This window comes from Lissotriton helveticus, chromosome 6, assembly GCF_964261635.1.
Source record: "Lissotriton helveticus chromosome 6, aLisHel1.1, whole genome shotgun sequence".
Lineage (NCBI taxonomy): Eukaryota > Metazoa > Chordata > Amphibia > Caudata > Salamandridae > Lissotriton > Lissotriton helveticus.
Window position 1 is genome coordinate 609,608,427 of NC_136067.1, and position 15,643 is coordinate 609,624,069.

Consider the following 15,643-nt stretch of genomic DNA (forward strand, 5'->3'; position numbering starts at 1 on the left):
CTGAAATGGGGTGGCTGAGTGGGCTACAGAATGGTGATGGATTAAACCCAGATCAGTTGACTGGGGGTGAGTGTTTGATTTGCTCAAACGCTCCGTCCATCATCCCCTTTTGTATCGCTTTTTTCGCCCTAAGTGTGGCAGGGTATGCTCAGACGCGAGTCCCTTGCTCACTTGGCCACTGGATTCAAGATAGCCTGGCTGATGAGGATTATGAATCCGAAACCGGTCCCAGGATGCTTGTTTCCGGTCCATGGAAGACATGGCTTGGCAGTTCGGGCTGGACTGTTCCCATGAGGCACAGGGTCAGACTGATTTGTATATAGCCATGTCTGAAATGGGGTGGCTGAGTGGGCTAAAGAATGGTGATGGATTAAACCCAGATCAGTTGACTGGGGGTGAGTGTTTGATTTGCTCAAACGCTCCGTCCATCATCCCCTTTTGTATCGCTTTGTTCGCCCTAAGTGTGGTAGGGTATGCTCAGACGTGAGTCCCTTGCTCACTTGGCCACTGGATTCAAGATAGCCTGGCTGATGAGGATTATGAATCCGAAACCGGTCCCAGGATGCTTGTTTCCGGTCCATGGAAGACATGGCTTGGCAGTTCGGGCTGGACTGTTCCCATGAGGCACAGGGTCAGACTGATTTGCATATAGCCATGTCTGAAATGGGGTGGCTGAGTGGGCTAAAGAATGGTGATGAATTAAACCCAGATCAGTTGACTGGGGGTGAGTGTTTGATTTGCTCAAACGCTCCGTCCATCATCCCCTTTTGTATCGCTTTGTTCGCCCTAAGTGTGGCAGGGTATGCTCAGACGTGAGTCCCTTGCTCACTTGGCCACTGGATTCAAGATAGCCTGGCTGATGAGGATTATGAATCCGAAACCGGTCCCAGGATGCTTGTTTCCGGTCCATGGAAGACATGGCTTGGCAGTTCGGGCTGGACTGTTCCCATGAGGCACAGGGTCAGACTGATTTGCATATAGCCATGTCTGAAATGGGGTGGCTGAGTGGGCTAAAGAATGGTGATGGATTAAACCCAGATCAGTTGACTGGGGGTGAGTGTTTGATTTGCTCAAACGCTCCGTCCATCATCCCCTTTTGTATCGCTTTGTTCGCCCTAAGTGTGGCAGGGTATGCTCAGACGCGAGTCCCTTGCTCACTTGGCCACTGGATTCAAGATAGCCTGGCTGATGAGGATTATGAATCCGAAACCGGTCCCAGGATGCTTGTTTCCGGTCCATGGAAGACATGGCTTGGCAGTTCGGGCTGGACTGTTCCCATGAGGCACAGGGTCAGACTGATTTGCATATAGCCATGTCTGAAATGGGGTGGCTGAGTGGGCTAAAGAATGGTGATGGATTAAACCCAGATCAGTTGACTGGGGGTGAGTGTTTGATTTGCTCAAACGCTCCGTCCATCATCCCCTTTTGTATCGCTTTGTTCGCCCTAAGTGTGGCAGGGTATGCTCAGACGTGAGTCCCTTGCTCACTTGGCCACTGGATTCAAGATAGCCTGGCTGATGAGGATTATGAATCCGAAACCGGTCCCACGATGCTTGTTTCCGGTCCATGGAAGACATGGCTTGGCAGTTTGGGCTGGACTGTTCCCATGAGGCACAGGGTCAGACTGATTTGTATATAGCCATGTCTGAAATGGGGTGGCTGAGTGGGCTAAAGAATGGTGATGGATTAAACCCAGATCAGTTGACTGGGGGTGAGTGTTTGATTTGCTCAAACGCTCCGTCCATCATCCCCTTTTGTATCGCTTTGTTCGCCCTAAGTGTGGCAGGGTATGCTCAGACGCGAGTCCCTTGCTCACTTGGCTACTGGATTCAAGATAGCCTGGCTGATGAGGATTATGAATCCGAAACCGGTCCCAGGATGCTTGTTTCCGGTCCATGGAAGACATGGCTTGGCAGTTCGGGCTGGACTGTTCCCATGAGGCACAGGGTCAGACTGATTTGCATATAGCCATGTCTGAAATGGGGTGGCTGAGTGGGCTAAAGAATGGTGATGGATTAAACCCAGATCAGTTGACTGGGGGTGAGTGTTTGATTTGCTCAAACGCTCCGTCCATCATCCCCTTTTGTATCGCTTTGTTCGCCCTAAGTGTGGCAGGGTATGCTCAGACGTGCGTCCCTTGCTCACTTGGCCACTGGATTCAAGATAGCCTGGCTGATGAGGATTATGAATCCGAAACCGGTCCCACGATGCTTGTTTCCGGTCCATGGAAGACATGGCTTGGCAGTTTGGGCTGGACTGTTCCCATGAGGCACAGGGTCAGACTGATTTGTATATAGCCATGTCTGAAATGGGGTGGCTGAGTGGGCTAAAGAATGGTGATGGATTAAACCCAGATCAGTTGACTGGGGGTGAGTGTTTGATTTGCTCAAACGCTCCGTCCATCATCCCCTTTTGTATCGCTTTGTTCGCCCTAAGTGTGGCAGGGTATGCTCAGACGCGAGTCCCTTGCTCACTTGGCCACTGGATTCAAGATAGCCTGGCTGATGAGGATTATGAATCCGAAACCGGTCCCAGGATGCTTGTTTCCGGTCCATGGAAGACATGGCTTGGCAGTTCGGGCTGGACTGTTCCCATGAGGCACAGGGTCAGACTGATTTGCATATAGCCATGTCTGAAATGGGGTGGCTGAGTGGGCTAAAGAATGGTGATGGATTAAACCCAGATCAGTTGACTGGGGGTGAGTGTTTGATTTGCTCAAACGCTCCGTCCATCATCCCCTTTTGTATCGCTTTGTTCGCCCTAAGTGTGGCAGGGTATGCTCAGACGTGAGTCCCTTGCTCACTTGGCCACCGGATTCAAGATAGCCTGGCTGATGAGGATTATGAATCCGAAACCGGTCCCAGGATGCTTGTTTCCGGTCCATGGAAGACATGGCTTGGCAGTTCGGGCTGGACTGTTCCCATGAGGCACAGGGTCAGACTGATTTGCATATAGCCATGTCTGAAATGGGGTGGCTGAGTGGGCTAAAGAATGGTGATGGATTAAACCCAGATCAGTTGACTGGGGGTGAGTGTTTGATTTGCTCAAACGCTCCGTCCATCATCCCCTTTTGTATCGCTTTGTTCGCCCTAAGTGTGGCAGGGTATGCTCAGACGTGAGTCCCTTGCTCACTTGGCCACTGGATTCAAGATAGCCTGGCTGATGAGGATTATGAATCCGAAACCGGTCCCAGGATGCTTGTTTCCGGTCCATGGAAGACATGGCTTGGCAGTTCGGGCTGGACTGTTCCCATGAGGCACAGGGTCAGACTGATTTGCATATAGCCATGTCTGAAATGGGGTGGCTGAGTGGGCTAAAGAATGGTGATGGATTAAACCCAGATCAGTTGACTGGGGGTGAGTGTTTGATTTGCTCAAACGCTCCGTCCATCATCCCCTTTTGTATCGCTTTGTTCGCCCTAAGTGTGGCAGGGTATGCTCAGACGTGAGTCCCTTGCTCACTTGGCCACTGGATTCAAGATAGCCTGGCTGATGAGGATTATGAATCCGAAACCGGTCCCAGGATGCTTGTTTCCGGTCCATGGAAGACATGGCTTGGCAGTTCGGGCTGGACTGTTCCCATGAGGCACAGGGTCAGACTGATTTGCATATAGCCATGTCTGAAATGGGGTGGCTGAGTGGGCTAAAGAATGGTGATGGATTAAACCCAGATCAGTTGACTGGGGGTGAGTGTTTGATTTGCTCAAACGCTCCGTCCATCATCCCCTTTTGTATCGCTTTGTTCGCCCTAAGTGTGGCAGGGTATGCTCAGACGTGAGTCCCTTGCTCACTTGGCCACTGGATTCAAGATAGCCTGGCTGATGAGGATTATGAATCCGAAACCGGTCCCAGGATGCTTGTTTCCGGTCCATGGAAGACATGGCTTGGCAGTTCGGGCTGGACTGTTCCCATGAGGCACAGGGTCAGACTGATTTGCATATAGCCATGTCTGAAATGGGGTGGCTGAGTGGGCTAAAGAATGGTGATGGATTAAACCCAGATCAGTTGACTGGGGGTGAGTGTTTGATTTGCTCAAACGCTCCGTCCATCATCCCCTTTTGTATCGCTTTGTTCGCCCTAAGTGTGGCAGGGTATGCTCAGACGTGAGTCCCTTGCTCACTTGGCCACTGGATTCAAGATAGCCTGGCTGATGAGGATTATGAATCCGAAACCGGTCCCAGGATGCTTGTTTCCGGTCCATGGAAGACATGGCTTGGCAGTTCGGGCTGGACTGTTCCCATGAGGCACAGGGTCAGACTGATTTGCATATAGCCATGTCTGAAATGGGGTGGCTGAGTGGGCTAAAGAATGGTGATGGATTAAACCCAGATCAGTTGACTGGGGGTGAGTGTTTGATTTGCTCAAACGCTCCGTCCATCATCCCCTTTTGTATCGCTTTGTTCGCCCTAAGTGTGGCAGGGTATGCTCAGACGTGAGTCCCTTGCTCACTTGGCCACTGGATTCAAGATAGCCTGGCTGATGAGGATTATGAATCCGAAACCGGTCCCAGGATGCTTGTTTCCGGTCCATGGAAGACATGGCTTGGCAGTTCGGGCTGGACTGTTCCCATGAGGCACAGGGTCAGACTGATTTGCATATAGCCATGTCTGAAATGGGGTGGCTGAGTGGGCTAAAGAATGGTGATGGATTAAACCCAGATCAGTTGACTGGGGGTGAGTGTTTGATTTGCTCAAACGCTCCGTCCATCATCCCCTTTTGTATCGCTTTGTTCACCCTAAGTGTGGCAGGGTATGCTCAGACGTGAGTCCCTTGCTCACTTGGCCACTGGATTCAAGATAGCCTGGCTGATGAGGATTATGAATCCGAAACCGGTCCCAGGATGCTTGTTTCCGGTCCATGGAAGACATGGCTTGGCAGTTCGGGCTGGACTGTTCCCATGAGGCACAGGGTCAGACTGATTTGCATATAGCCATGTCTGAAATGGGGTGGCTGAGTGGGCTAAAGAATGGTGATGTATTAAACCCAGATCAGTTGACTGGGGGTGAGTGTTTGATTTGCTCAAACGCTCCGTCCATCATCCCCTTTTGTATCGCTTTGTTCGCCCTAAGTGTGGCAGGGTATGCTCAGACGTGAGTCCCTTGCTCACTTGGCTACTGGATTCAAGATAGCCTGGCTGATGAGGATTATGAATCCGAAACCGGTCCCAGGATGCTTGTTTCCGGTCCATGGAAGAAATGGCTTGGCAGTTCGGGCTGGACTGTTCCCATGAGGCACAGGGTCAGACTGATTTGCATATAGCCATGTCTGAAATGGGGTGGCTGAGTGGGCTAAAGAATGGTGATGGATTAAACCCAGATCAGTTGACTGGGGGTGAGTGTTTGATTTGCTCAAACGCTCCGTCCATCATCCCCTTTTGTATCGGCTTGCCCCTTGCCCCGTTCGGTCGCGGACGGGCGCAGACGGGCTTGCCTTTGGGGCACCTTTGGCGCGCCAGCGGCGTGCCCGATGCGCGTATGCTGGCGCATTGGTCTGATATAGTGAGAGGCGCGGGTGCCTGGCTCCACCCTCCCGCCCACCAGAAGTGTTTAGCAATTAGTCAGCTGCTTCCAGGATGCCCTCCACTCAATCGGCACACTGCCATGGTGGACCGGGGCTAGGAAGTTGGCAGACACAGGGAGAAATAGGTGACAGGTACGTTTTAGAAAAGGAACGCCTAATCGTTCCCTTTTTAAAAACAGGTGGAATAAAAAGCTGAGCCCAGGGCCAGATGTAGGTAATTCTATTTTACCGATTCATAAATACCGAATTTTAAAATAGAAGTAGTCAGATGTAGGTAATTTTCTTCTCACATTTACCGAATCGGTAAGATTCGGTATTTACCGATTCGGTAAATACCGATTCGTTATTTCCCATTGATTCCTATGGGCCTTGCAGCCCATAGGAATCAATGGGCAATACCGATTCGGTAAATACCGAATCCTGCAAGGGTGCAGGGGGTGTCCCTTTGACACCCTCTAGCACCCCAAATACAGGCACGTGTAACATGTGGCACACAGACATGCCCTAAGGGCATGTCTGTGTGTCACATGGCACAGGTGTGCATGCACAGATGTGCATGCACACCTGCATTCTGTATTTTACCACCCAATAGGATTGGGTGGATTTTACCACCCAATAGGATTGGGTGGTAAAATACCGACTCTAAAGGGCCTGTGGCACTCTCAGGAGTGTCACCTACATGTGGAATTACCGAATCGGTAAAATTACCGGTTCGGTATTTTACAGAATCGGTACATTTACCGAATCGGTAAATTTACAGATTCTGTAAAATGCTGGCCCCTACATGCCGATTCCTAAATACCAGTCGGTAACGGCCGTATTCGGCCGTTACCGACCGGTATTTCCTCTCCTACATCTGGCCCCTAGTCGCTCTAAGTATCCGTATCCAGAGTTAAAAGCGCAGTGTGCAAAGTACAAATGGCTGAGTTAAAAGATACGCGGCAGAGATTTCAGGTTTGTTTCAAGCAGCAGCCTTACCAGAATAGAGCTGCGCGTTCGCTGACTCCTTCGCTAATGTAGCGCGAGGCGCGGGTGCCTGGCTCCGCCTCCCGCCCACCGGAAGTGTCTAGCGATTTGTCAGCTGCTTCCAGGATGCCCTCCACTCAATCGGCACACTGCCGTGGTGGACCGGGGCTAGGAAGTTGGCAGACAAAGGGAGAAATAAGTGACAGGTATGTTTTAGTAAAGGAAAGTCTAATCGTTCCCTTTTTAAAAACAGGTGGAATAAAAAGCTGAGCCTAGCCGCTCTAAGTATCCATATCCAGAGTTAAAAGCGCAGTGTGCAAAGTACAAATGGCTGAGTTAAAAGATAAGCGGCATAGATTTCAGGTTTGTTTCAAGCAGCAGCCTTACCAGAATAGAGCTGCACGTTCGCTGACTCCTTTGCCTAATGTAGTGCGAGGCGCGGGTGCCTGGCTCCGCCCTCCCGCCCACCGGGAGTGTCTAGCGATTTCTCCGCTGCTTCCTGGATGCCCTCCACTCAATCGGCACACTGCCGTGTTGGACCGGGGCTAGGAAGTTGGCAGACACAGGGAGAAATAAGTGACATGTACGTTTTAGAAAAGGAAAGCCTAATCGTTCCCTTTTTAAAAACAGGTGGAATAAAAAGCTGAGCCTAGTCGCTCTAAGTATCCGTATCCAGAGTTAAAAGCGCAGTGTGCAAAGTACAAATGGCTTGGTTAAAAGATAAGCGGCGGAGATTTCAGGTTTGTTTCAAGCAGCAGCCTTACCAGAATAGAGCTGCGCGTTCGCTGACTCCTTCGCCTAATGTAGTGCGAGGCGCGGGTGCCTGGCTCCGCCCTCCCGCCCACCGGAAGTGTCTAGCGATTTTTCAGCTGCTTCCAGGATGCCCTCCACTCAATCGGCACACTGCCGTGGTGAAGTTATTCATCTAAATTTCTGTTTAATGTATTTGTGGGGGAATTATATCTGACAAGTCTTAAAAAGCAGCAGTATTATGTGCAGTTTATGCGAATCATAGTTAACAATGGCCAGGAACTGCGAAATCAGAGCAGTTATACATTTGACAAAAATTTAAGGAGGACTTCTCAAATCATTGTGATTACCTTAGACATGGAACAAGACCTATGCAAATAGTTAGTAATCAGTACAAATCGATTATTCCTTGGACATCCATCCATAAAGGCGCCCCATATGCCCTTTGGTTGTGCACTATTGTTATTATTATTATTATTATTGGCATTTGTATTGCACAACAAAACATCCCACAGGGATCTCACGGCGCACTAGGCTGCATACTACTGATAGCAAAAGACAGTGTGGCAATCAGAAAAGCAAGGTTTTTAGCTGCTTCTTAAACTGCACTAAAGTGGAGCAGGCTCGAATCTCATCTGGTAGTCTGTTCCAATGTAAAGGGGGAAGATGAGAGAAAGCGCGCCCGCCCATTGTGACTTTGCTGATTTTACAGGGACAGAGCAATTTCCTATTGCTTGATCTAAGTTGACAGGGACATATGGAGTTAGCTTCTTCCTGAGGTAAACAGGACCAGTTTCCTGCAGTGCTTTAAACACTGTCATCAGGAGCTTAAACACTGCTCTTTTCTTGATAGGCAACCAGTGAAGTTTATGCAAAAGAGGAAGTGACGGGGTGCGAGCAAGCTTGTTCCGAGCCAACCGCGCTGCTGTGTTTTGCACTTCCTGTAACTTGGATGTAAGATCCTCCCTGATTCCAACAAATAGTACATTGCCATAGTCTAGTCTACTGACTAGTAGAGCCTGTATTAGGGTCCTCCTGTCTTCCAAGGGGATCCAGGGAAAGACTTTCCTCAGCATCCGCATAACAGCAAAGCACTTCCTTGACACCGCCTTCACGCGATCCGCCAAAGAGAGCTTATTATCTATCATAATTCCCAAGTTTCTAGCCTGCTTTTTGGAACTAGGTGCCACACCAAGTTTTGCCGGCCACCAGTTCGCAGACCAGAGATCCACAGCCTTCCCAAACAAGAGAATCTCCGTTTTATTGGAGTTTAACTGGAAGAGGTTCATGCTCATCCATCTGGTGATTTTCAGCAAACAGGACTTAAACCTTGATCTGGCTATTGAGGGATCCTTCTCGATGGGGACTATCATCTGAGTGTCGTCCGCATACGAGATCACCTTGGAGCCACCGGAACTAATAATGGCAGCCAGCGGAGCCACATTAATGTTGAACAAGGTGGGGCTTAAAATAGAGCCCTGTGGGACCCCCATTTCCAACACCGTGGTCTGGGATACAAACGTGTTCGATTGGACATATTGTGCTCTATTGTTCAAAAAGTGTTGTAGCCAGGCCCAGGCCATACCTCCGACACCAATCTCCTGCAGCCTATCCAACAGGATGCTGTAGGAGATGGTGTCGAAGGCCGCAGACCAGTCCAGGAGCACTAGCATAGTAGGGGTACCCCTATCCAATGACATCCTTATGGTACCCGTGACTTCCGCTAAGGCAGCTTCAGTGCTATGACCTGCGCGGAAGCCGGATTGGGAGGGGTCCACTAGGTTATATTGCTCCAGATAACTCGTCAGTTGTTGATTGATCAGTGTCTCCATGACCTTAGAACAGCATGGAAGAAGAGAGATCGGCCTGTAGTTTTGCAGGTCTGCCGGGTCTGCCAACGCCTTCTTCAACAGAGGTTTTAAGTGTGCCCATCTCCATTTACTCGGAAATGTGGCAGTGATCAAAGAAATGTCACACACCTCTGTGAGCGAAGGGGATAAGACCGGCGCTAATTCAGACATGACATACGGCACAGCCGGATCTATTGGCGAACCTAATTTCGTCCGCAAAAGTACAGCCTCTACTTGCTCTATGTTGATAGTTAGGAAAGGAGTCCAACCTGTGTAAAGACAAATCCTTTCGAGAGGAGAATGACCTCTTCGATACCTCGCCTCCCGCCAGAGTACAAAAGATTTTGTCAATCTTCTCCTTAAAGTAGTGAGCTAGGTCATCACAAAGCTCTTGCATAGGGGGGAGCGGAGGGGCTACTTACTTTTGGATTGGTAAATTCCTTGAGAATCTTAAAGAGCTCCTTAGAGGAGTTCTTTGCCTCCCTTATTCTCAGCCCTAGATGTTCTATTCTTGCTATGGGATTGTAGCGCAGCATAATATTCTGCATTTTCATTGCACAGTGCAGTGCCTTTGAGCCAATCACTCACCTTGGGGTTAGGGCCCCACAAACAGGAGCAAGGAGTATCAAGAGGGTTATCAGTTATCTAGCAATTGGTACTGGATCACTGACAAAATATCGACCTTCAAAATATCGACCTACAGGAACATCGATGCTGAAATATCGAAGTACAAAAATATCAAAAAATAAATATAGATGTTAAAAATATCGATGTTAAAAATATCGTTTTTTTCCCCTGTAAAAATATAAATGTAAAGTAAAGTAAATAACACTAATAAATAAAATAAACATAGTTAAATATATCTAATAATGTTTAAAATGTATAAATAATACATATATAATAATAATACATTGATTAAATATATACAAACAATATATAATATATACTTACTTAACAATACGTTTTAATAACTATTTTAATCATTTATAAATTAACACATATTATAAATTACAAATACATTTACAAACATACCAAAAAAACATAAATAAAAAATAAATAATAATTATTAATAAATTAAAAAAAATAAAAATACTTTTAATATTTTGTACTACATTATCTAAAATTATACAAAAAATATCAAATAGCTAAATAAATAAAAATACTATTCAAAACCAAAAATACAGTAATAAAAACGTTGTATAGCATAGAACTTAAAATTACCATTCCCACTCCAGAGAGCCTAACAGTGGAGAAACCATTGGATAGCGTGGAGTTAAAATTACTATTCCCACTCCAGAGAGTGCAACAGTAGGGAAAGCGTTGGATAGTGTAGGGGTAAAAATTTCTATTCCAACTCCAGAGAGTGCAACAGTAGGAAAAACGTTGAATAGCGTAGGAATAAAAATTACTATTCCCACTCCAGAAAGTGCAACAGTAGGGAAAGCGTTGGATAGCATAGGGGTACAAATTACTATTCCCACTCCAGAGAATGCAACAGTAGGGAAAGTGTTGGATAGTGTAGCGGTAAAAATTACTATTCCAACTCCAGAGAGTGCAAAAGTAGGGAAAGCGTTGGATAGCGTAGGGGTAAAAATTACTATTCCCACTCCAAAGAGTGCAACAGTAGCGAAAGCGTTGGATAGCGGAGGGGTAAATATTACTATTCCCACTCCAGAGAGTGCAACAGTAGAGAAAACGTTGGATAGCGTAGGAGTAAAAATTACTATTCTAACTCCAGAGAGTGCAATAGTAGGGAAAGCGTTGGATAGCGTAGGGGTAAAAATTACTATTCCAACTCCAGAGAGTGCAACAGTAAGGAAATTGTTGGATAGCGTAGAAGTTAAATATAACAATCTTAGAAATATTTGTTGTAAATAAAATAATTAATAATTTAATTAAAAAAAAACTCTACATCATTTGCAAATACCCATTAATAATTATTAAAAACATAATTACAATTGAATGATTAATTAACAATAAATTAACAATATACCAATAAATATTAATTAATACATATTAGTTACCGAATAATAAATATTGAACACTAAAATATCTAAATAAACATATGAATAATTACAAATTAATTAACAATTAAAATATAGTAAACAATACATTTATTTTTAAATCAAAAAATATTTTAAATGAAACAATAATTACCAATTAATAAAAATGTATTTCCAATAAATAAAAAGTAATTAACAATTAAAAATCTGAATTACCAAATAAAATAATTAATTAACAATTAAAAATGTAATTACCAATTACAAACATTAATTACCAATTAAAAAAATAATTACCAAATTAATTAATAATTACCAATTAATCATTAATTAAAAATAAAATAAAAATCAATTCCAATTAAAAAAATCATTACTTAATTACAATTAAATTACTTCCAACCCAATTCCCCTATAAACCCCCAACCCGCTACAGAACTTCAACACAAAAATTAATTTAAATTAATTCACAATTACTAAAATTAATAATTAATTTACTATACTTAAATTACTTCCCACCCTATTCCCCTATAAACCCACAACCCGCTATAGTACTAAAACATAAAATTAACTTAAAATTAACATTATTAATATATAAAAAATAGTGCACGTATAATTTAAAACAAATAAAATGCTTAACAAAAAACATATAACACATACATATAAAATACATAATAAAATACATAACAATAAACAAATATCGATATTAGTAACATCGAAATTAGTAACATCGATATATTTGATATCGATATTACTAACTTCGATATTACTTACATCGATATATACTTAGGGTCGATATTCTGTCCAACGATATTCTTGACCTCGATATTCTCCACCTTCAATATTTCCAACTTGATATTACTGTAAGTCGAAATTTAGGAATCGATATTTAGACTGCGCACCGTTGGTACTACCACAACAGGAACCCTAAGAGAGTGCATGCCATATTAGTAGAAGTAACATCATTAAGCATCTGGATCACTTCAGCCCGAAGGTCTTCGAGAGCTGGGCAACTCCAGGTTACATGAAGAAAGTTTACCAGGCCAGTCAGATATCCAGAATACCTGGAAAGGTGTGTCAGCTCTATGGTGTGCTGCAATTTAGATGTGTAATACAGCTTCTTCAGGAAGAGGATGTGCATGAGCTTGTGTCTATAGCTGATTCATATATGTTTTGTCTGCTCGCAAAGGTATCTCCAAACCTTTGAGTGAGAAAGTTATCTCCAGGTCAGTTTCCCAGCAGCCCCTGAGTTAATGGTCAGGAAGGGGCAAGAACTCACCATATTGTTTATATTGCTCTGATTCCCGGCCTTTCTCAGGGGGCCTATAAGCATTTCTATCAGCGGGTCAAATTTCTCAGGTTCTGAAGGTTGGGAATTACAGTTCGCCATCGCAGCCCGTCAAAATCTGTTAAAGGAGAACACCTCTATCGCATGGGTCTCACCCAGGCCACGAAACTGCTCCAGAGTAAGGGATCGCCAGTGAAAGATAACTATGGGGTTTGAATTAAAGACCTCCTCATTCTCCTAGCCACAGACTATATCACCCAGTCCATGCACCTGACTACTTCTATTAGCCAGTGAGACCTAGTCTGCTTGTTAATGAGAATAATGTCTGGCGATCCAGTCTCAATGTAGTGTTGCTCAAATGGTACGCACGGGTCTTTGGACTGGGGATTACTCCAATAGATAACAAAGAGGGATTGCACAGCAAAAATATCACGCAAGGTCTAGTAGTGTGAACCACACTGAATGGCTGAATCAGCAGTGGCCAGCTCAGTCGAGAGAGTAACGAGCACAGCCTAGCATAACAATGAGGCTGAGGAATGATTGCAATGACAACAAAGAGATACATGAATTTAGGGAGCACTAACATCTTAATAAACAACATTAAAGCCAGCCGTAGAGAGGCAGCAGGATCCAGCAGTCAACCTGCGGTTCAGTTATCTCTGATAATGTGCTCATAATCTCCAATAAGAGTGATGCCCTTCCAGTACTCCTGACATGCAAGTGGAAACACAAAGTCAGGTTTTTTGATGGAGTTGATGAGGTGGAAGACGTCAGATTTACTTCAGACGCCAGAGAAGCCCCCAACCATGTTATATCCCCTATGATGGGAATAAGGTACATAATGGAATTTTTCGCAAATAATAGAATGTCATAAGCGTATAGTGACATGAAGTCATTTTGAGTAGGTAAGGCGATCCCCTTGTGACTGTGCTGTTGTCAGTGAGCACACTAGTGGGTTGATAGCAACTACAAAAAGGAGAAGGGAAAGGGGCTATTCCAGCCTCGTACCACTACAGACTCTGAATGTCTCAGATGTGTATCCATTGATGTGAACTTGGGCAACAGGGTCAGTATATAATAGTCAAATCATACGCGCAAAGTAATTATCAAGTCCCACCCTATGAAGAACTGATGGTAGAAAGGCCACTCAAAGATCAAAAGCTTTCTTGGTGTCAAGAAACACTGCATGGATTTCAGGGCGCATATGATGTACCAGAGCTAAGAACGTGGGCAAGTCATTAGGCGTGGCTCTGCCAGGGACAAAGCCCTCCAGATCAGGAAACACTAAGGTCCGCATTAGTGGCCTCAACTAATTGGTGAGGAAGAGGGCAAGTATTTTATTATCTAAATTCAATAAGGAAAATGGTCTGTATAATGTGGTATCTGGGGATCCATGCTTGGTTTTAAAATCAAGGAAATCAAAGCCTCCTGGAAGTGGGGGACAGAGCTACCAGTTCAAGCAATTCCTGAAAGAGTTCCGAAAAACAGGATGCTAATTACTCTCTAAATGCTTTTTAAAATTCACTAGGAAGGCCATCAGTACCAGGGGCCTTCTAATTAGCAAGTCCATGTAGGCCTGTTCTAATTTCATCAAGAGCAATGGGCTCTAGCATTTATTCTCAAAAGTAAGCTCAATGTCCTCCAGATAGGCTTTGATTTGATCCATAATGTCGCCTTGTCGCGAAGCATATAAATAAGAATAATAGGTCAGCCATGTCTGTAGAAATTGATCCATTATTAGTAATGGTTGGGCAGGTGTGAGAGTGAGCAATTGTATAATAATTTTCAGCTGTGCTCTATTATGGAGCAATGTCAGAGTTCTGCAATGAATACCCAGGCCCATGCATTTTTGCCCAGGACAGCAACCTCATGCTCAGAGGCTTTTTTAAATTGCACATATAGTTAGCTAAATTCACCAACAACATCTTCAGTAAGAGCAGCCATTAATTGGAGCTCAACTGCAGCAAGAGCTTTTTCAAGTCGATTCATTTTGACACAGATCAATTTCAAAACATCTGATTGTTTGACTACTTAGATGCCTCTAATGTAGAACTTAAAGATCTCCCAGATGGTGGCAAACTTGGGCATTGAGGCCAAGTTCTTAAATCGCTAGAGCAGTATCTGCATGGAAAAGCGAGGTGCACAGCCTGGAAAATACCAGGGGCTCGGGCAATAAAGAGGATCAGGTAATGCTACTGTTAATAGAACTAGTGAGTGGTCAGATAGCAGGCAGGGCAGGTAATCCATTGACTGCATCTAAAGTAGGAGCTTCCCAGACTACAGCAAATAATCAATTTGGGAATAGTTTGTGTGTGCCCACAGGTAGAATGAATATGCAGGCTCATTGTTTTGGATATCCTGCCAGGCATCTACTGGTCCATCAAATCCCAGGATCTGTTTAATTGTTGCCACCGCATTGGGTTAATAAGTCTACGAGGATTAGTAGTATCAAGATGAGGTTTAAGGACAAGGTTAAAATCCCTGCCCCAGAAAATATGATGAGCATCGCCAACAGAACGATGTTGCAAAAATGTTTCAAAGAAGTCAGGGGAAAATGTGTTTGAATCATAGGAAGCTATAATGGTGATATGGAAGTCCTGAGCGCTCCTGAGATGCAAACATACAGAACCTCAGAATTGGCAAAAATATAACGAGGCTTAGAGCACAGTGTCCAGCAGATCACCCACTGAGCGTAAGAGCTGATCGAGGCAAAATAGGTTCTGTCAGCAAAGGAAGGGAAACTGGGTGAACCAACATGTGTCTTTTGGAGGATAGCAACCTTGATGTTATGTCTTTCAAGGTATGCCAGTATCAGGCACTTTTTTATGGTTGCACAATCCAGGTCATGAATATATCACCACATCCTATTTGGCAAGCGATTAGAATGCTCCACCTCAGAATTTCATCTTCAGAGATGTAGTGACGCTTTCTGACAAGAAACCTGGATTTTGCATAAATACATTCTACAACGGCCAAAAAGATATTACTAACAATTAATCCAGGGATCATAATACTCCCACCTCCCACCCACACTGAACACCCAATTTGCTATTAACAATCCCTACATAACACCTTCATCCAACCAGAGACTGAATTACATAGAGGATGTGATCTGGGATCAACCACCCTAGCCCAGGTGTAGTGAGCTCTAGGCCAGAAAATCGGAAGTAACACTTGATATGTAGCCTAGTAAAAGCAATATAAAGTACTCCTGAATAAAGTACTCTTGAATTTCACACAAGACCCACCAAAACGAAATATTAATGAGTGTGT